The sequence below is a fragment of the Pinus tabuliformis genome, chromosome 4_1 (genome assembly GCF_031772625.1).
Source record: "Pinus tabuliformis cultivar Carrire ecotype Pingquan chromosome 4_1, CPIR1, whole genome shotgun sequence".
Lineage (NCBI taxonomy): Eukaryota > Viridiplantae > Streptophyta > Pinopsida > Pinales > Pinaceae > Pinus > Pinus tabuliformis.
In genome coordinates, this window is record NC_142303.1 from 697,760,469 (window position 1) to 697,784,773 (window position 24,305).

General features: G+C 32.2%; 1 long non-coding RNA gene across 1 annotated transcript; it reads left to right on the forward strand.

Annotated features, from left to right (window-relative positions):
- The first annotated feature begins 21,267 nt into the window (after positions 1-21,267).
- On the forward strand, positions 21,268-22,212 carry LOC149178061 (uncharacterized). Its single transcript, XR_016258816.1, has 2 exons — positions 21,268-21,608; positions 21,716-22,212. It is a non-coding gene; the product is annotated as an uncharacterized LOC149178061 (long non-coding RNA).
- The last annotated feature ends 2,093 nt before the right edge of the window (positions 22,213-24,305 follow it).

Consider the following 24,305-nt stretch of genomic DNA (forward strand, 5'->3'; position numbering starts at 1 on the left):
AATAAAAGAATAACACGAATTAAACTTATACACAGCAAGGCAATAATAAAAATACTCGGGTTAAAATAACATACGGCACAATACAGTGAAAGAAGCCACACGTTAAGCTAAATCCAGAGATATGCGTGGATTGAAGCCATGAAAGAAAAAATTAACGTAATAGAAATGGTAGGGTAGGGTAAAACCATTGAGTGGGAAGCAGAGCCCATCAAGGGTAAAATTCTTGGAGAGAAAACAAAGCTCATGAAAGAAGCCACACGTTAAGCTAAATCCAGAGATATGCGTGGATTGAAGCCATAAAGAAAAAATTAACGTAATAGAAATGGTAGGGTAGGGTAAAACCATTGAGTGGGAAGCAGAGCCCATCAAGGGTAAAATTCATGGAGAGAAAACAAAGCTCATGAAAGAAGCCACACGTTAAGCTAAATCCAGAGATATGCATGGATTGAAGCCATGAAAGAAAAAATTAACGTAATAGAAATGGTAGGGTAGGGTAAAACCATTGAGTGGGAAGCAGAGCCCATCAAGGGTAAAATTCTTGGAGAGAAAACAAAGCTCATGAAAGAAGCCACACGTTAAACTAAATCCAGAGATATGCGTCGATTGAAGCCATGAAAGAAAAAATTAATGTAATAGAAATGGTAGGGTAGGGTAAAACCATTGAGTGGGAAGCAGAGCCCATCAAGGGTAAACTTCTTGGAGAGAAAACAAAGCTCATGCACACGGCACAAGGGTATAACAAATTATTGAGGAAACCGAGCCTTACGTTGAACCAATACGGCGCAATACGTTGAACCAATACACAACACAATATACAACATGAGTTATACCAAAAGGGAAAAAACCCACGGGTTAAACGAACAAATAACACAATACACAGAAACCAAGTTATGTCCAAAAGAAAGCATGGGTTAAACTAATAAAGATGAAGTTATACAGGAGAAACAATACACAGAAACCAAGTTATGTCCAAAAGAAAGCATGGCTTAGACTAATAAAGAAGAGGTTATACCGGAGAACCACAAACTAAATTAAACTAGCATGGGTTAAACTAATAAAGAAGAAGTTATACCGCACAACCACAAACTAAACCAAACTAATACGCAACACATTAAACCCAAATACAGAGCTATGGGAAGTGATTCAATAACGCACTGATGCTTGAATTCGCAGGGGATGGGATAAATTCGTGAAGCCATAGAGCCATAGACCGATTAAACCCAAATACAGAGCTATGGGAAGTGATTCAAAAAGCCAGCGATGCTTGAATTCGTAGGGGATGGGGTAAATTTGTGAAGCTAGAGCCTGAGAGCGATTGAAGCGATGAAGGAAAAATAAAATGTAATAGGAATTATCGAGGAGGCCGATTGAAGAAAAAATTAAATCTATTAGAAATTTTTGAGGTGGAAGCAGAGCCTTAAACTAATTCAAAGGAGACATACACAGACAGGGCCATCTCTCCATACCTCGAATTGGGATTCGATTTCATCTCTTCAGCCAGATAATTAGGATCTACGACGTTTTCATTCATTTCCCTGCACAAACGAAAATACAAGGTTATGAAATGGAATTAATTGTTACAGCAGAGCACAGATGAACAAAAAGATTGAACTGAAATTAAATAGAATTTGATCCATACCATTTTTGAGAGATAATTGATCTCGATGAACCCAAAAAACTGTTAAGAAACTCAACTTCCCTGCCCTGGCGAGATAATTGATCTCTATGAACCCAAAAAACTGAGCCCTGCCCTTCTTTTGCCAGCCTCAGCCTCCTCCTCTATCCCACACAACAAAACTGTTAAGCAGGTCACCTGCCCTGCGCTGCCCTGCCTTCTTTTGCCAGCCTCAGCCTCAGCCTCCTCCTCTATCCCACACAACCATGACTGACTCGAACATGAACTCGACCTGCACCTAGACACAGACCCAATCTCAAACCACACAGACAACAAACACACAAGCATAGCCAGACGTGATATGGACAGAGGAGGAAGATGCTCGAAAAATGATAAGACTTAATATAGGGATTCCCCAGCTCCCTTCAACGGCTACAAGAGTTTTACCACCTCTACTTCGAATCGTAGATAAAATACCTGCTCTGCCTTCAATTTTAGAGTACATGTTTTTTTTTTTTAATTTCAATTGAATCAACGCCTTTTTGAGAATAGGTTGTTGGGTGGATGCTTTTTTCGTGCAGGTTGTTTTTGTTTTTTTCGGTTGTTTTTTTCATTAATGCTTGCTTGTTTTTCATACCCTTCCAAATGCACATCTTGCAAATAGGGCTTCATTCATGGTTTTACCGTTTTTTTTTATTTGTTCACATAATTACGTATTGTGGATTCAATTCTCATTTTAATATTTTATTTATTTTGAGGATGTTGGAAACAGCTAAAAGGCTTGATGATTGGAGCATTTGTTGGACATACCATATTATGTTATTTATTTTTAATTTTATCTAATAGTTATATGAAATTTATTGGATATTAATATTATTTTTTTTTTCTCTTTTTTTTTTTTTAAATTGCAAAACATCTTGACAAATTTGTAAAGCTGGGTTTAAAAAGTTTTAAAAGCAACAAATATTTACAATGAAGGGGAATTAGTGTAGCCATATAAACCATAAAAGTGCAAATGAAAATGTGGGTGCCCACGTATTAACAAATCCTTAGAATGAAGGGTGAGGTCTTCCATCTTGATAGGAGTTACACTTTTGAAAACGGCAACAAATCTTTACAATGAAGGGCAAGGTCTTCTATCTTGATAGGAATTATACTTTAAAAAAAGGAAATGAATCTTTACAATGAAGGGCAAGGTCTTCAATCTCGATAGGAATTAGTGTAACCATATAAACGATAAAAGTGCAAGTGAAAATGTGTGTGCCCACATAATAACAAATCTTTACAATGGAGGGCAAGGTAATCGATCTTGATAGGAATTAGTGTAGCCATATAAACGAAATGGATAGTAAACAAAACACTTACCTCATGATATATTTCACATTACCATGACTAAAAAAATCATGAAGATCTCGAAACTCATAATTAAATCTAATTGGTTCTCTATCAGGAGAAGAATGTACCCATTTGTTTTTTTTCATCTCCCAAGTAATATGTAGGTCTTTATGAAGATGTTGATGAGCTCTGATGTGAATGCTAAAATTCAACATAAGGAAGCAATTCCTCTAGACTAGCAATGGTTGATGTTTGTTGGGATAAGAAACCTTGAGATACGACTTTTACAGGTTTATCCTAAAGGAATTGACTCTCCCATGAGATCTTTTTCTTTGTGCTAGTATGCAAATTTTTCTCAATCACTTCAACCGGAGAGTTAGAAATAATTGACAATGATAAGGAACACATTTCAGATAAGGATGGAATTTCTCCATAACCATACATATTCATCTTTCTTGATAAGCAAGGGTAACTCTTATAACTGAGGGAAGATTATTGGCCTTAACAATGGTGTAAAAACTAAATTTTTTGAGGTTGGCACCATTGTCACAAATAGTGGAAGAAAAGATGTTCCAGAGAAGTATAATCATAGGTTGGGCTTTCTTGACAAGTATGGGGAACTGCTATAAGTAAGGGAAAGATTATTAGCGTGAACAATGGTGTAAAAAGTACATTTAATGTGATACTCATACTATTATTTCATGTGATATAGAAGTTGGTTCATATTCTTTCCATTTTTGTTTTATACTTATTTTAAATAGTCAATAGGTATGTACAACTGCCAAAATTTTCTCATGTGAATCAGTTATTGTGCTCTGCTTTTATCTCCACCTATATATTCATCATATGAAGTTCTCTAGTTGTTGTAATTATTTGGAGGTTTTTTGTCCCTTTGTGTCTTCCATAAACTTTTTCTATCTATTATTGAAATAGCATTGTTGTCAATGCTATTTCAAAAATCATGAATATCTCGAAACTCATAATTAAATCTAATTGGTTCTCTATCAAGAGAAGAATGTACCCATTTGTTTTTCCTTCATCTCCCAAGTAATATGTAGGTCTTTATGAAGATGTTGATGAGCTTTGATGTGAATGCTAAAATTCAACATAAGGAAGCAATTCCTCTAGACTAGCAATGGTTGATCTTTGTTGGGATAAGAAACCTTGAGATACAACTTTTACAGGTTTATCCTAAAGGAATTGACTCTCCCATGAGATCTTTTTCTTTGTGCTAGTATGTAAATTTTTCTCAATCACTTCAACCTGAGAGTTAGAAATAATTGACAATGATAAGGAACACATTTTAGATAAGGATGGAATTTCTCCATAACCATACATATTGATCTTTCTTGATAAGCAAGGGTAAATCCTATAACTGAGGGAAGATTATTGGCCTTAACAATGGTGTAAAAACTACATTTAATGAGGTTGGCACCATTGTCACAAATAGTGGAAGAAAAGATGTTCCATAGAAGTATAATCATAGGTTGAGCTTTCTTGACAAGTATGGGCAACTGCTATAAGTAAGGGCAACATTATTAGCCTAAACAATGGTGTAAAAAGTACATTTAATGTGATACTCATATTGTTATTTCACGTGATATAGAAGTTGGTTAATATTCTTTCCATTTTCGTTTTATACTTATTTTAAACAGTCAATAGGTAGGTACAACTGCCAAAATTTTCTCACGTGAATTAGATATTGTGCTTTGCTTTTATCTCCACCTATATATTCATCATATGAAGTTCTCTAGTTGTTGTAATTATTTGGAGGTTTTTTGTCCCTTTGTGTCTTCCATAAACTTTTTCTATCTATTATTGAAATAGCATTGTTGTCAATTTTACTTATCTAGGAAAGAAACTACCTAAGTTCTTTTATAAATGTAATTGAATAGTGTTTATGAACCCTAATGTAGATTTAGTGGAATAGGAGGCACTCAGGTGGTTGAAAAATATTTTAACCAATTTCTGTCAACTGCAAGTCTATATATTTTCGGTCAATTACTATTTAGTATTTACATTTCTCAACAATAACTACTCTTCCATTCTTTTAGTTAGCCCAATGAAAAACAGTTTCTTTTGCTTTATTTCTTAACAATATTTGCACACTGAAGAAGACTTGAACACATTTTTAATAGCTAAGATTTCAGTTCTTTCCCTCTTTTTCACATGGCTACTATTCTCAATGTCCCAATTTGATATGGCTTCTTGAAATTTGTGATTTCTTTCCCTACAAACATTTTGATTTGATATTAGGTGTGTGCTTAATAGTTTTCCCAAAGTATGTATTTCACGTCAACATTATAAATCCTTAAGTTAAAATCCAATTGATTTAGCTTGATTGCATTTATCTATTTAACATTCATGAAAACTACTATGATACGGCTCTAGGAGTTGATGTTAAGGAAGCGGGTTGGTTATAGGGAGATTGTTTGTTTTCGTATATATAGTGGACAAGATATGATTTTGGTAATGGCAAGTCCTATGTATGCATGAACATGCTAGATGGTGGTGAAAATGTCTTGTTTGTTAATATTTTCCCCATTCTTAGGGGATTCATCTATTCAAAATGCTAGCTGGTTTTTGCAATTTTGAATGAAAACAAACAAAAATCTACATTATTAGCCCAATAATTTCCAACATTAGATAGTATAATGCCCAATAATTTCACACAAGTTCCTAGATAATGTTATAAGCTAGTTCAAGTTTTATCTTTGATAGTTGATTGCTTGTAACAAAAATTTCTATTTCATGAATACATATTTCCCTTCCATGGCAACTTGGAATCATTCTTGTGGAATTGTATTATGATGTCATGTTCAATAGTTAATGTGTTGCATTGAAGCATAATGATAAAATGTTATCTCATTTTGTGAAAACAAGGCTTTCATAATTGATATATCCTTTGCGTTTTTTCTTCAATCATTTCACCATCCAATTTGGGAGACTACTTTTAATTACAAGGTATTTGTGTTGTCTTAAAAATTAGTTCTTAGAATTCATCTTAGGTGCATCATTTCTTTTCTTTTCTCCTCTTAGGTTCTTTTTTATTTTTTAGTTGTTTTTCTTACAAGTCTATGCCCTTTCTTCAAAAGATGAGCAAAATATTTTTCCTTTCAAAATAAAAGAAATGACTACATCTTTAACCCTTCAGTTATGCTCGATGGGAAATTCAAAACAAGAAACAAGTAATAAAAAAACCCACCTTAGTATGTCTTACCATATGGTACTTATTTTAATTTTTAGTTGTTTGAAATAGCCCAAAGAGTCCATTTTTTGGTAAAATATACCTAAATTAGTTTTCACGAAAATTTTGCGATACATGAAATGGTTATAGATTTAGCACTTTGGCTATGCATGATGGAAAATTCAAACCTAAGAAAAATGGATATCTTACTACGCATTAATCCATGGTACCAATTTTAATTTTCACTGTGTTTGAAATAGCCTCAAGGAGAAGGATTTTTTAGTAAAATATTTGTGAATTAGTTTCCATGAACTTAATATCTTTTGGAATTTTGTAGATTGTCAGGCATTTTTTTTTTAATTAGCCTTCAAACATGGTATTGGAACCAAAGTTTATTTGTAGTTCTAGGGATAGAGAAGGAAAATTTATCTCTTACTTGTCTGGATTTCTTTATTGCAAATATTGTTTGACTTTCATATACCATTTTTATTTTTTTGTTTAGCATGACTAAGTAGAGCAAAAACTGAGATAATATTGACGGATAGTCTATGAGCTCTTGGTAGCATAAACAATTTTCCAATATAAATAAGCCCGATAATTTTCCACGTAGTAGAGAAATTTTTTGGGGGTACTATCTAGAGTGGGTTAATATTCCATGGTTTTTCAAAATAAAAAATAAAAATAGTTGTCAATTTTGACATTTTTTAAAATTTATTTGCTCAATATTTATACTTTAAAATTATTTTAACTTAAAAATCATTAGAACTCCCAATATTTTTATGAAACTATCATTAAACATTTTACATTATGCATATTAGGGAGTGCTAAGGTTAGACAAGGTTTACAACCTCTAAAACAAATTTCCATCCTTTAAATTTTTGCTACTAGATAGAACCCTTCTAGAAAAAAGAAAAAAACAGTGTAGTTTTGGAAAATATATAAAAGAATTAAGTGACTAAAAGAGAAGAATAACATGAGACATTATTGAATAAAACTGACATATGGGGAATAACTAACAAGGAATAAAGTTGTGGGCCATTTAATGTTTTCATGTTGTGAGCCTTTGTGACATAGTACTGATGAAATCCTCAATGAAAAGGGTGTGTACAATTCATGATATTTTTTCTATGAAATGATTAAAGACAATTTCGGATGCATAAATGTAATTATATTACAATTTAGTGAAAGAAACAATGGATTCTTATGTTACTTCATTAAAGGTTTTTATGCATGTCCAAGTTTATTTCACCTTCATTGCTTCTTTTGATCACAAGTAGAACTAAGGAATTTGTCATTGTACATATATAATAAAAAAGTGAATATATAATTTATTGGTTTTATTATAACCATTGTGAACATATAATTAAATGGATTGAAAATTTCTATAGCCATGAATCTATGATAAGAATCAAAACCCTAACCACATTATATATATTTTATTAACCAAATTAAAAAATTCATAAAAGTTAATAAAATTATATCTTTATTATTATTCTTATTATTATTGGAGTTATATAGTATATAAAAATATGTTTATCCATGTAGATTCACCCCACTAATATTATGGAAATCCTTTACTTGAAACATTTCTTCTTACATTACCATGGCTTAGAAATACCACATTCCCAATATGATTTTTTGATATGCCATTTTCTTAAATTAATTAATTTGATATAATTTAATTACTAGAGTATACCTAAATTGGACACAAATATTATCATTGATATGTCAATATTAGGATGAATATTCCAACATATTCCATGGGGTTTAAATACGTAAGATCAACCTAATAATTAAATTATAACTATGGAAGATCTATTCTTACTATCAACATAATTATAGGCATATCTATTTTGGAATTTACTTCCAATTTAAGTTAAAAGAAAATATTAACTTTGAATTAAGACAAAGGGAAGACATATAAATCAAATGGATCGAACTGAAAATAAAATTCAATCGATGATAACCATCAAAATGGGTAACCCATTATTCCTATCACATTTAATAGATTAAAAAAAAGTAGAAATTAACTAAATTATAACTTTATTATAGATTATATTGTGGTTATTTATAAATTAAAAGAAATTGAATGCATATTTCAAACACAAGAAGTTTTTTTTAGTTAGCTATGAAATATGTAAATATGACTATGAATGTTCCAACATATTCCATGGTGTTGAGATATCTTCCATCAACCTAAAATTAACTTATAACTATGGTGATTAGCATAATTATAGGCATATATAATGTTTGGTCAACCGACCTATGTAATAATTGTTGGAGTGCAAAAGCTGGATCATTAATCCTTATTGGAATGTTTATATTATGTTGTTCTATTTCCTAGTTATAGCATTCCAACCAAATATCCATTTTGTGTTGTTCTCTTTATAGCATAATATTGTTACTATCCAACTTAATATGTCATCAAACCTAGAATGCTTGGATGAAGCTACGTCAGTATCAGATTTCTTGGATCGGGTTTTATCTTGACCATCATTTCTTCTATAATTGTTATTGTAGTAACATGGGGTGAATCAAAAGTCAAGTTGATATTCAATTTTTTTTCCTGTTGGGTTCAGTCGACTATCCTTATTCCTATGCCTATGATGAGCTTCTTTCTATGTTGAGTTTGTCTAGAGTCGATTGTTTATTTTTCAATGAATACATATTTTCCATGTCCAGGAAACAACAAGATTTCACGCCCAATAGATTATTCTAGAAATTGTTCTAATTTTCTAGGCTTCCTTTTTTTCTACCCTTTATAGGGTATCCTCAAAAATATTTCATGTAATTGAGTGTAGATTATATTTTTGTTGTGGGTGTTCTAATTGAATACCTAGAAAGATTTGATTCACATTTATTGTATATGTTTATGTCCCTGTTGTTTTACAACTCCACGAGTCTTTTCTTCCAATATTCTTATGAGAAAACAACATCGTGACTCTTTTCTTGCAATATTCTTATGAGATTATGTCAGAGGTACTAAAAGGTCAAATTTAAATAGTTGTGTATAATTATCCTTCCCTTTCTTCTTCTTGTTCAACATCCAGAAGGAGTAACAATATATCCCCTTGTTCTTCTAGAGCTTGTGGTGGAATTGGGAATATTATGTTAGATTATTAACTCATCACACACACACACACACACACACACATATATAATTGGTCAATTGTAGTCTGATACGAAATCTCTTCTTTGTGTACATCTAAAGAGCCAGCATACCAAACTTCAATTATTTGTAGGGAGAATTGAATGTACAATGAGGGAGGAAAAAAAATTTGTATGTGTTGAGGGAGGAAAATTTTTTAAAGATTTTTGGATGACTAACTAGTGATGTTTGTTTCATGTCTAGCCAAATTAGTAAAGAGGGGAACCAAATGGACTTATTAAAATTTTCACATTTATACCGGTTCATATTTAGCATGTCACCAATGTGTTTTTCCTAGTCGTATATTTTTCCTGTCATGATCATTCAACCAATTTATTGTAAAATATTGCATTTAATGTTAGTGACTCTCCCTATTAATGCAAAATGATTCTCTCTCATTAGGAAAAAATTAGAAATAAGAAAAAAAGAATCGAGATATCAAAAACTTAATTTAACAATAAATATATTTAACACAATAATATAAACATAAATAGAGCTGTTTTTGTTTATTTGAAGCGAATTAATTGGATAATTGTTTTTTATTAGAGAATCAATGCATAAGAAGGAAAAATAACTCGATGTAAATATTAAATAAGGGATTCACTAATAATTTCAAGATTTTATGTTTAAGTGAACGATTCACTAATATTTTACAAGGTTTTACAATTCAATGAAATATGCACCAATATTTTAAAATAGTGATGTTTGTTTCATGTGTAGCCAAATTAGTAAAGAGGGGAACCAAATGGACTTATTAAAAATTTCACATTTATACCGGTTCATATTTAGCATGTCACCAATGTGTTTTTCCTAGTCGTATATTTTTCCTGTCATGATCATTCAACCAATTTATTGTAAAATATTGCATTTAATGTTAGTGACTCTCCCTATTAATGCAAAATGATTCTCTCTCATTAGAAAAAAATTAGAAATAAGAAAAAAAATCGAGATATCAAAAACTTAATTTAACAATACATATATTTAACACAATAATATAAACATAAATAGAGTTGTTTTTGTTTATTTGAAGCGAATTAATTGGATAATTGTTTTTTATTAGAGAATCAATGCATAAGAAGGAAAAATAACTCGATGTAAATATTAAATAAGGGATTCACTAATAATTTCAAGATTTTATGTTTAAGTGAACGATTCACTAATATTTTACAAGGTTTTACAATTCAATGAAATATGCACCGATATTTTAAAATATTTTATATTTTAGCAGTAGATAATGACCATTAGTTACTAGTAGAAATGAAAACAAGAAATCACATGAAGATAAGGAAAATAGAAATAGAAGAAGAGAAACGATGTAGCGAAGAACCAACAAAGTGTTTCTTTATATTATATTCTCTTTAGAATCCATTCACAAAAGATTTAGTGATGGATACATTTCATATATATATATATATATATATATATATATATATATATATATATATATATATATATATATATATATATATATATATATATATATATATATATATATGTCAAGATAGTCCCAACAATTTAATTGTCAACACCAATTTAGCCTATCTAACTTAGACTCTCGAATTGACTAGACAGTTGATCAGCTTTATAATATAAATTCTAGAATTATTTGGGATGATCAATTAAGTCGACTAGCCCCTCCAACATCTTCCCTACCCTTAATTGCTTCTTTGTGACAGAGAAGGGAAGATTTGGAGTCTTACAAAATTTTTAGAAATTTGATACATCATAAATTAAAAAATGTAAGTCCTCATAATGAAATAAAAGTTCGTCCAAAAGGGTTGTTGGCTAATTACCAGATCTAGTTTCATGGTCAACAAGAACTTCTTGAATTACATTTACAAGATTTAGGATGTGAATTCCTCTTCTTGGCTAATTACCAGATCTAGTTTCATGATCAACAAGAACTTCTTGAATTACATTTACAAGATTTAGGATGTGAATTCCTCTTCTTGGCTAATTACCAGATCTAGTTTCATGGCCAACAAGAACTTCTTGAATTACATTTACAAGATTTAGGATGTGAATTCCTCTTCTTTTCCCTTCCCTGGCCAACTGATTGGAAAATTCAACTTTAATTTCCTTAGTGTGATGTTGTTGTTGAGAACAAAGGCCACATCCTAAACAATTAAATCAATTAATTAATCCTTACAGATTTGGTTTCCCTAGTCTGATGAACATTTTTAGTAGAAGATTTCCAATAGGAGGTGATGTAGGTGTTACATATCCTAAACAATGTGTGTTGTTGAACCGCTATCTTATTCTTAGTGAAAAGTATTACCTTTCCTATTGATTTCATATCTATTTTGTTAGATTTCTATATATTTTAATCTTTTTCCTAAAATATATTTATTAATTTATCAATAACCATGAAAAAAATATGTTTTTATATTGTAATATCATTCTTTTGCAAATCACGTGGAAAGTGCCTTGCATATCTCGCACTCATTTGAAGGGGGGTTTTCATGAACAATGAGGTTAGAGAAACATTAATATGTGTATAATGGTTTTAATATATTTTGGTTTGTATCCTTTAAATTACCTTCCTAAAGAAATAAACGAGAATGCATTCAAGATTTGCATAGTTTTAATAAAAAAAGATCTCATAGACTGTACACTATACACTGGAAGTCAGTGAAAGCCATTGCATTGAATCAACAATGCCTTAGATTTCAAAACAAAGAGCGAAAACAAAAAAATATTAAAAAAATCATATTACATATATCTATATTAGTGATTAAAAAAATGGGACTACATAACATAATTTACAAATCTATAATACATATAAATAAATTTGTGGAAACACATTTATGATTCCTTAATTTTGTTATGTTGATAATGCGCATACCTTATAATAGTATTTCTATAATTTTAATTTAATTACCAATAATAAATAGGTTGATGCTTGAGATTCACTAATAAATAATTAATATTTTTATTATCAGTCATTAATATAAGGTTGAGATTTATTTAAAATGTTGTTATGATCTCTATTCGTTCTCAATTTAATTAAAAAGTAATTGTTTCAAAAATAATTTAAAATATATTATATATAGAATATATTGACTATAAAATGTTTTATTGGTTTTATTATAACTATTGTGACCATATAATTAAATGGACTGAAAATTTCTATAACCATCAATCTATGATAGAAACCAAAACACTAACCCCATTATACATATTGAATTAACCAAATTAAAAAATTCATAAAAGTTAACTAAACTATATCTATATCTTTATTATTATTATCATTATTTTTATTATTGGAGTTATATAATATATAAAAATATTTTTGTCTATGCACATTCACCCCATTATTATTACGGAAACATTTCTTCTTACATTACCATGGCTTAGAAATACCAAATTCCCAATGTGATGTGTTGATATGCCATTTTCTTGAATTAATTAATTTGAGATAATTTAATTAATAGTGTATATCATTGATATGTCAATATTACCAGGGTATTCCAACATATTCCATGGAGTTTAAATATGTACAATGAACCTAATAATTAAATTCTACTACGAAAGGTATATTCTTACTATAGCATAATTATAGGCATATCTATTTTGGAAATTATTTCCATTTCTTTTTTTTTATTTTTTTATTTGTAAGCTGAGGTGGAACCATTTCTATTAAGACGAGTTAAGACCCGCACATGCATATTTCCAATTTAAGTTAAAAGAAAATATTAACATTAAATTAAGACAAACTAGGGAAGCCATATAAATTAAATATATCAAACTACAAAGAAAATTCAATCCAAGATGACCATCAAAATGGGTACCCAATTATTCCTATCACATTTCATAGATTAAAAAAACGAAATAAATTAAATAAATTACAACTTTTTTACAAATTATATTGTGGTTATTTATAAAAAAAATAAAAATTGCATGCATATTTCAACAACAACAAAAAATCATAGTGGAACATTTTAGCGATGAAATATGTCAATATTACTAGAATGTTCCAACATATTCCATGGGGTTTGAATATCTTCCATCAACCTAATAATTACCCTATAAGAATGGTGATTAGCATAATTATAGGCATATATAACGTGTGGTTGACCGTCTTATGTACTAATTGTTGGGCTAGAAAAGGTGGATCATTAATTCTTATTGTAAAGTTTATATTATGTTTCTCTATGTAAAAGTTATAACATTCCTACCAAATCTCCATTTCTGGTTGTTCTCTTTATAGCTGAATATTGTTACTATCCGACATAATATGTCATCAAACCTAGAATGCTTGGATGAAACTTCATCAATTTCAGTTTGTCTGGATTGGGTTTTATCTTGACCATCATTTTCTTCTATAATTGTTATCGTAGTAACATGGGGTGAATCACAATTCAAGTCGATGTTTAATTTTTTTTTTTTCATGTTGTGATCGCTCGACTATCCTTGGTTGTATGCCTATGATGAGCTTCCTTCTATGTTGAGTTATTCTAGAGTTGATTGTTTATGTTCCTCGTTGAGAGTATTCCTAAACCCTAAGCATTTTATAACATTTTAAAAACAGTTTTCTAACTTTTATTTAATTGTTTATTAAAATAATTTACTAATGTAAACCCTAAATCCTAAAACATGAACCTAAACCCTAAACCCAAACCCCAAACCCAAAACCCTAAATACTAATCATTTTATAACATTTAAAAAGTCTTTTGTAACTTTCATTTAAGTGTTTATTAAAAGAATTTTCTAAAGTGTTATAAACCCTAAACCCTAAAACCTTAAACCTAAACCCAAAAACCTAAACCCTAAACCCTAAGTATTTTATAACATTTTGAAAAGTGTTTTGTAACTTTTATTTAACTTTTTATTAAAGTAATTTACTAAATTGTTATAAACCCTAAAACCTAAGCCCTGAACCATAAACCCCAAACCCTAAACCCTATACCCTAAACCTTAATCATTTTATAATATTTTAAAAATCATTTTGTAGCTTTTATTTAAGTGTTACAAAACCTTAACCCTAAGCCCCAAACACTACACCTAAAACCCTAAAACCTAAACCCTATGTATTTTATAACATTTTAAAAAACGTTTTCTAAATTTTCTTTAGGTGTTTATTAAAAGCATTTACTAAAGTGTTATAAAGCCTAAAACCTAAACCCTAAGCATTTTACAACATTTTCAAAAAGTGTTTTGTAAATTTTATTTAAGTGCTTATTAAATGAATTTACTAAAGTGTTATAAACCTTAAACCATAAACCCGAAACCCTAAACCCTAAACCCCCAAACCCTAAAACCTAAACCCTAATCATTTTATAGCATTTTAAAAAGAATTTTAAACTTTTATTTAAGTGTTTATTAAAAGAATTTACTAAAGTGTTATAAATCCTAAACCCTAAACCCTAAACCATAAACCCTAAACCCTAAACCCTAAACCCTAAATTTTTTTTAATATTTCAAAAAGAGTTTTGTAACTTTAGTGTTATAAATCCTAAACCATAAACCCTAAACCATAAATCGTAAAACCTAAACCCTAAACCCAAAACCCTAAATCCCAAACCGTAAACCCTAAACACTAAAATTTTTATAACATTTTAGAAAGTGTTTTGTAACTTTTATTTAAGTCTTTATTAAAATAATTTACTAAAGTGTTAAAAAACCAACCCCAAACCCCAAACCCTATATCCTAATGCTTAAAGCCCAAAGAGTAAACCATAAAATCATTTACGAAGGTCTAAAGCCTTAAGCTTGAAAGCATTTACTAAGATTTTATAAACTCTAAACCCTAAGCTCCAAAACCTAAACCCTAAACCCTAAACCCTAAAAATTTTATAACAGCGTAATAGGCATTTTGTAACTTCTATTTAATTGTTTATTAAAATGATTTACTAAAGTGTTATAAACCCTAAACCCTAAACTCTAAACACCAAACCCCAAACCATAGACCCTAAACCCTAAACATTTTATAACATCTTAAAAAAATTTATAGCTTTCATTTAAGTGTTTATTAAGAGGATTCACTAAAGTCTTATAAACCCTAGACTCTCAAACCTAAACCCTAAGCAATTTGTAACATTTTAAAAAGTGATTTCTAACTTTTATTTAAGTGTTTATTATAAGAATTTACTAAAGTATTATAAACCCTAAACCCTAAGCATTTTATAGCATTCTAAAAATAGTTTTGTAACTTTTACTTAAGTTTTTATCAAAATAATCTACTAAGGTGTTATAAACCCTAAACCATAAAAACTAAACCATAAACTATAAACCTTAAACTGAAAAACGTAAACCCTAAACGCTAAACCCTAAGCCTTTTATAACATTTCAATAAGTGTTTTGTATCTTTTATTTTAGTGATTATTAAAAAAATTTACTAAAGTGTTATAAACCCTAAACCCTAAACCCCAAACCCTAAATCCTATACCTTATACCTGAAAACCTAAACCCTAAGCATTTGATAACATTTTCAAAAGTGTTTTGTGCAGAATTCTCTACCATATCAAATTGATCGCACTTCTTGGTGAGAACTTTGCGAGCTCTTCTTCACCCCCTCGCGAAGGTGAAATCAAGGGGCTAGTTTCTAGTTCTGTATTGCCTTCATTTTTGTATATTCTCCCTCTTCACATAGCCCCAAACATAAATTTATTAACATAACTCATTTTTCACATAGTAGCATTTTAATCCAAGTGTTCAAAGTTTTAACGTACTTACCTCACGACACTTTGAGGAAACATCGTTCTTCCTAGCTATAGCTGATTGAAGTATTACCGTGAAATCAATGATGAATCCCCCTATGATTTGATCAAGCCAATGATCAACAACATGTGCGATTTTATCCTCTGATGCTTCCAATCTACGCACCAATTCTGGAGTCCACACAATAGGTCTGTCGAGCTTACACCTTCCTTGGTTGTATGCTATCTTCGCAATCCACTTGTATAGCTCAGTAGGGAAAGATGCCAAGAAAATTTTAGGGATCTTTGTATATAAGTAGTAGTCTAACCACTCTTCCTTTGAGAGTCACGGATTCCTGTTTTCCTACACCACAAACTCGTGAATCTTTTTGTCCAACTAATCTTCAATTCCTTTCTTTGTCATATTCCAGTGATATGACATCAGACATCTCTATGAAAATCCTAGTCTCAGCAACTTAACCATTTGTTGGCTTATTAGGGCCTAAACCAAGTTCAACATTAATTAGCCAAACAAATCCCTATACTACTGGCCCCTTTGGTAATAGTCCGCAGAGCGCAGACTAAGGTCTCACCCAAAGTAGAATCCGGGGGTGCTGGAACCAGGTTTCCGCGCCCTTGAAATGTCTGAGAAGTTGAACTGGTCCAACTGTTAGTCCCTTCGCGCAGGTTAATTTTCACAGTTCCTAGGCCTTCGTGCAACCCTAACCAGGGGCTGTGGAGCTTCCATGCTACGGGAGTAGCGCTCTGCACTATTCCCCTAGGTCGCACCTGAGATCTTACTTATCTTCCTACACCTAGTTAATTATCTTTGCACAACTGGATGTCTTACGTTATATTTATTTGTGCAATAGATTCATAAGAGTTCACATAGAAAATAAAAAATACACTTGTATTTTATACCCAATCATAAATTAAAATGGGAAAGATACACAGAAATATGGTAAACTTCTCTTCATTAATTCTTCCAATGGTTACAGACTCGACCTGCCCTGCGCACTTAGCTGTAAGGGTCCGCACACTCAACTGCAGACTACTAGGCCTCTATACACTCAGTTGCAGAGCCTTCTCCTACTCTACCACCCAAAGACACACTTTACAATTTGATTCAGTCTCTTAGAATCCTCATGCTTTCATTCTGTTAGTTTTTTTTGGCATCTTCTACCCTTAGAGCCTTGCTTTATTTATACAATCCGATGGTCTGCAGACCATGGGTAGGTCTATCAAGCCGACATTACATTACAAAAACAAGGGCGAAAACCCTGTGACTCTATTATGGCTTCACGCTCCACACCCACAATTCGCGGAGCCTTTACAAAAGACTTGGTCAAAACTTGGGCTTTAAGCTCCAAAACATGCCTTGGGGGGATTCCATGCCCAACAATAGAAGGCCAGAAATAACCAAAACAAAGGATCTTCTTAGCGGCGACATATCCAAACATATGACCACCATAGGAACCAGAGTGGCAATCATTTAGGACAAGATCAACCTCTTCAAGTGTGAGACATATAAGAAGGACAGAGTCCACACCAACCTGATACAATGTATCACCGATGATTTGATAAGGTTGGTATTGATGTTGGATGCAACATCGGTCATTTCAGAGTAACTCAGACCATAAATTATGGGTTTTGGGATAAAATCAGACTGAAAATTCTCTGTTTTGTAACTTTTATTTAAGTGTTTATTAAAAAAATTTAATAAAGTGTTATAAACCCTAAACCCTAAACACTATACCTTATACCTGAAAACCTAAACCCTAAGAATTTCATAACATTTTAAAAAGTGCTTTGTAACTTTTTTTACTTGTTTATTAAAACAATTTACTAAAGTGTTATAGACTTTAAAACCTAATCGGTAAAACCTAAACACTAAAACCTAAACCCTCATTCATTTATAACATTTTAAAGAGTGTTTTGTAACTTTTATTTAAGTGTATATTAAAAACATTTACTAAAGTGTTATAAACCCTAAACCCTAAACGCTAAGGCCTAAGAATTTTATAACATTTTAAAAACTATTACTAACTTTCATTTAAGTGCTTATTAAAATAATTTACTAAAATCTTATAAACCCTAAATCCTAAACCCTAAACCCCAAACCCTAATCCCTAAACCATAAACCCTAAGAGTTTTATGAGTATCTATAATAAGGGAAGACCACAACCAGGTATGTGAGTGTAGGAGGGAGACAATTGTGGTACATGAGAGACCCCGACATTTGTTTTTCCGCCCTTCTCCATAAACCTTTTTTCTTTTATTTCTTTTTCTTCATAACTCCTCGAGGTTCCACAAGATGAATGCATTATGTGTAATATGTAGCAGCGGATACCCCCTTAAGGTGGGGTGGTTCACCCCTACACCCTAAACCCTAAACCCCAAAACTAAACATTTTTGTTCTACGTTAAATGGTAAAAGTTACAAATGAATGAATGTGATCTTGACATAATTGTTTTTGAGCATGGTAATTGATTTACCATGGTTAATACAATAAATATTAAGATTTTTTTTGACGTTGGATGCTGATATGGAGGGTTTTTTGCAGCCCTCGCTCATATCACTCTCAATTTCCAAATACCCTATTTTGCTATTATAAATAAGAAAATCAGTGGAATCGTTAGAAATTCAACACACAATTTTAGAGAACAAGAGCACAATTCACATTACGACATAAATTAAGATAAAGAAAAATGTCTTAGACATTCTAAGTTATTACAACATTTCTTTTTAGTGCACCCTAGCAAAGACAATAGGTCCTTCCATGTCCTAGCTAGACCATCTACCATGTACGATTGCTGGCCAACAATATTGTAGGCTATCAAGGAATCTCACTAAGATATCCTAGGACCTTCAAAGGCTCCACTAAAAGATAACATCAAATAAATAATTTCACAGTTGGAATGTTTTATTTCATAAAATAGGTCCTAAAGAATATTTAACTTGTATGACACAATCTTCATTAGCATCATATGTTGGAGTTATTTTCTAAGGATTGGTCTCACAAATATTAGGTCATGTAATGTGTCAATGCTAGTGTTGCAATACTTCTCTTAACTTTATCTCACACAAACTGTAGTGACCATAGTCTAGACAATATTTAGCCCTTGCATCACAAAGTAAAATGACCACAATATGACTACAACAAAAATACATGGATTATATAGTGATAAAGTTGCAAGAATGGGGACACTCTCCTCATTTTATAAGATAGGTGAGTTATCCCAACAATATAAAATTGACAAAGTGCACAAAAACCTAATATAAGCAATTAGGGTATATCCACATCAATAGTAATTTATTGAATATATACAAGCATAATGTGGTGGTTGGAATCCACCTCCAAAGTGCTAGGGTCTCCAAGCTAAGGCTCCACATTTCAATCACTCCTCATTACATGGTTTTGTTCTCTCTATAAAAAGGCTCCAAGCTCTAGTGCTCCTCAGCATATCCTAATTTAAAACAAAATCCATGTATTACACTCTATAAGCAATAATCCCTCAATAGAGCCCCTCAACATCTTAGATTATGTTGTGTCCTTGTGATGGTCCTAGTGGGAAGTCTGCTTATCCTAGTGCATGTTAAGATCCTATCATCAACGTCATGCATGTGACGTAGATGATAATTTAACATATGATATCTTCTGAAATCTAGATGATTTTAGTGCCGAAAGACACCTCTACACATATATCAAGGACAATCATCCATTTATAGTAAGATATCTAAATGTTGAGAAACCAAAATAGTCTATGATATATCAAGGGGATTAATATTTCATGCTTCAATCCACATAATACAAAGTTTACCAAAAACGTAGTGTAAACACCTTGATACAAACAAGAAAGCTAATACTTCTTCTCAACGAGGAAAATAATTTTAGCAAAAAGAGTATTCCTTCCCTTTCTTCTTCTTGTTCAACATCCAGAAGGAGTAAGCGTATATCCCCTTGTTCTTCTAGAGCTTGTGGTGGAATTTGAAATATTATATTAGATTATTAACTCATCATATACATATATTTGGTCAGTTGTAGGCTGATACAAAATCCCTTGTTTGTGTAGGGAGGAAACAATTTTTGTATGTGTTGAGGCAGGAAACATTTTTAAAAATTTCTGGATGACCAAATAGTGAAATTTGTTTCATGTCTAGCCAAATTAGTAAAGAGGGGAACAAAATGGACTTATTAAAATTTTCACATTTATACTGGTTCATATTCAACATGTCACCAATGTGTTTTTCCTAGTTGTATATTTTTCCTGTCATGATCACTTAACCAATTTATTGTAAAATATTGAGTTTAATGTTAGAGACTCTCCCTATTCATGCAAAGTGACTCTCTCTCCCGTTAGGAAAAGATTAGAAATAAGAACAACAAATTAAGATATCAAAAGCTTAATTTAACAATACATATATTTAACACAATAACATAAACATGAATAAATAGGAACCAAATAAAGAATATTTATTATTCATATTGCATTGAGTAGTGCAAATAAGAAAAAACCATACATAAATACAAAATTTAGAAATTTTATAATTTTGAAATACATATAACTAAATATAGGAAAGAAACATATCTATACTTGATTAATATTAATTGATAGAATGAACAATAATTTAAATGAACTTCATACACCAACATTAAGACCTAAACAGATCTACAAAATATACAAAATCATTGTATCATCTCCTCAAGACCATTACCATATGTTGACTCATGAAAAGTGCGTTTTGGGTCAATATCAATAATCAAAGCCATCACCATATGTTGGCTCATGAAAAGTGATTTTATGGTCAATATCGACAATTAAAATATCATCTCCAAAATGCACAATATTTATTACATTCCTTTCTTACGGAATCGAATTTGTAGTTACACTCCATTCAACTTTATCTCTATATTATGCCACTTTAAGTACATAAAAACTATAGTTTTAATTTTATACTTAATGTATTAGATATTAAAATGATGTGTGTTGTAAAATTTGAAAAATTATAATGTCATGATGGTGATGTATAGTAAGAATCATAGTTTCTAGAATTCATTGTGTTTTAAAAATCAGAGTTGTAATACTTCCCATCTAAAAACCTACCGTGGTAAAATTAAATTTTAATTCGGTACTATACTTGCTTGAATCATTAACTATATTTTATGTGTTAGCTGGCGTACTGGGTCGGACCATAGCTTTGGGATACGAGTCCCAACTGAGCGTGCTGGCTGTATTACCGAGGTTGCTAAAGTTTAACGCCATCCAGTTAACAGTTTAACCATGGTTCGAGTCGTATGTTTCTTTTTAAGCTGATTTTCGCATTTGCTACAATGTTTAAATGGTTCACTGCCCAGCATTAAACGCTCACTGTCCGGATTGACGTGGGCAGCAGGTAAAGCCTCGATGCCGACGACCTTGGTAACCTCATCCCATCCACGGCATAGGAGACATGAGACTCATCCAACGACTGATTTTGCCTCGGGAGCCTATTCCTCCGCCTTGTCAGGGGTATGGTTCATTCCTTATTCTGCCTTGTCATGGAAAGGGTTCAGTCTTTGCACCGCCCTTCGAACCCTACTACCACCGTTTTGATCCTCTGTAGTGGCAATGCCCAGGGAAGACGGAGGCTCCCTACAAGGTTTTGGGGTACCAGCTGAGAACTCCTGGGCACCATCTGCACCAGGTATGGAATGGGAGTCTTTCTTTTTGGAATGTATTGTATTTTTATTTCAGTTTGGTTTTCACACAGGGGAGTTCTAATACATGCTTCGGACCTTTGATGTCTTTCAGGTTATGAGCGATGGTGTGGCGGTGCTGAAGGTGCCATAACAACCATCTGTTAATGATTAACACTGTAATCACTGATAAGCAAGCCATCCTACAGGAGTTTTTTGGTGGAAACAGAATATCATAGAGCATCTCGAGGGTTTCAGTTCGTTTTCTTTTTCTGAGAATGAAATTATCTACAGTTGTTGCCATTTCCTTTATTTTTGCAGCATTAATTTGCTGAATGCTAGCTACGGTTATAACAGGGTCGAGGGCTCCTCGTGGACTTGAACTTAAGACCACGACGGGGGTTTCCTTCGTGACCTTTGAGCTTGTAATTGTTATAGTTCCAGCTGTGAACCGCAACTTTCAGGGATTTGCTATTTCCATGGCTTGTATGATAACTTCTAATCAATGGAGTCGTTACTGTGGTTACAGCTGTTTATATGTATATAAGCTTATGGTTTGCACTGCTCGAGTGGATTATTACAGACCTAAATATAGTTATTGTTTTGCCTTTTTCTGTCGTGATCCCTGTTGCAATTAACTTCACTGTAATCGCTCTGATTAGGCATACTTACACAGGGTTAATTTCTCCTTTGGAGCTAGGAATTGACTATCGTATTTTGCATATGATTTGGCTGCTGTATCTTACATATGAGTTGTCTGCTATATCCTTGCGTATTAGGACGGTTTTCGTCTTTCGGAGGTTTGACAGTTTAACGGTGATTTACTGTTCCGATACTTCTATGGTTTAACAAATTTCGAGTGACTGGGGAGGTCTTCCAGGACCTCCTCTTATCCTGGCATTTGCATACAATCCCCTCTACAATTACCACCGCCTACGGCTTCTATTACCCCTGGGCACGGTTACGAATAACTCTTGCTAGGATTAACTGTTTCCTTTGGGGTCCATGAAACAGAGTTTCCTTAACTTAACAGGTTTACTCTCGAGGTACCATTAATGCTTCAGGGACCTTGCCATTCAAAGGGTTTATTTTTTTTATAATAAAAACCGGAGTCAATGACTCACGGCCACTGGATTATTGTCACCCTCTTTAGGATATGTTCGTAACCCAAGTGGTGGAAAGTAACAGGATCCCAATAGGAGTCCTACGCTGCCATATTCGGCCCACAGCACCTTCTGTTACTTAGAGTCATTCTTCCGACTGGGTGGCTCGGCTGCCCTGATTCTTACGAATTCATATGATGCTACAGTTCTAGCCTCTGCCCTTTGACTTCGGTATATATTTTCTTGTTTTTTTCTTTGTGGTCACACAGTGGCCAACCTTGGTTTACCTGTAGCCATAAATTGCTCTTATGGGTATGTTCAGGACAACTATGTTTCTTGATTTGTCTAAATCCTCACCACGGTGCCATGGATCTGATATCTGAAATCAATCGAAAACTATGAACTGCCCAGATAGAAATTATTGTTCTACTCTAACCCCAAGGGTCTCTGTTAATTCTCGCTTCCCTTATTTTTAATTGATCTTGTTTGTTCCTTTCTGCTACAGTTTCCAAATTAATAATTTAAATGAAACTACAGTTCTTCACTGTTACAAATTTATCAGCTTTCGTTATTGTGTAAACGACTAAGCAATTCCAGAAGAGACCACTTACCTGTCACCTGCGGTGTCAATCCGTGGTCATTGCAAGATTTAGGTTCATTATCACTTGCCTGTTATCCGCCCAACCATGAGATATGTCCTTCCCGACTTTATCTCCTCTCGAGCTCCCTTGCAAGGTCACTTTATCTCCTCCGCTCCCTTGCAAGGTCACTTACCTCTGCAAGTATACTCTGCTCTGAGCATATGCTATCTGGTTCCTTTTCCAGACTTAGCATCCTCTTTCTTTTTTTCTCTTCCCCCCTCCTCCTTGCCTTGAGGTGGTTTCAGTTGGGGGAGGCAGTTAGGGTTGCTTTCCAGCAACCACCTGTTTGCTCCAACTTCCTTCTCGGAAGTTGCCAGCTGCTGTTCCTTTAAAAAAAAAAAAAAACTTAAAGAAATATTTCCATGGTCAAAACTAAGAAAAATATTCTTGAATTCAAATAACCATCCTTCCTTGTTTGTAATTGAATACAGTAATAAAATAAATACAGCAAAATATTTACAATGTTCCGGGGTATCACAATAGTGCATAAGTTTTATTTAATTTTAGAGTTAGTCCCTTAAGAAATATCAAGTGTCATTGTTTTTTAATAATAATAATGTTTAGAGGTTGCATTATGGAAGAGTTTTTAATTTCTAAGAGTATGAGTGATAACAGTAAACTAGCTGTTATGGGTAATACTAGTGTTTTGACATTCATAATGGTTTTTTCTTAAGGGGCACATATTGTATCAAATATTAGTGGTGAGAGTGATTAAACCTTATATTCAATAAGGGGAACAATTTTGTAGGTGAATATTTATTGCAATATATAGAAATATCTAATAATAAATTCATTATAATTAGTGCATTTACACACACACACACACACACACACACACACACACACACATATATATATATATATCTATATATATATATATAGATGAAAATATTATTGGTAAACCCAATGTGTGTTTTCTTATGATTTCCCTCATTGTTTTAATCCAATAACTAATTTGTTG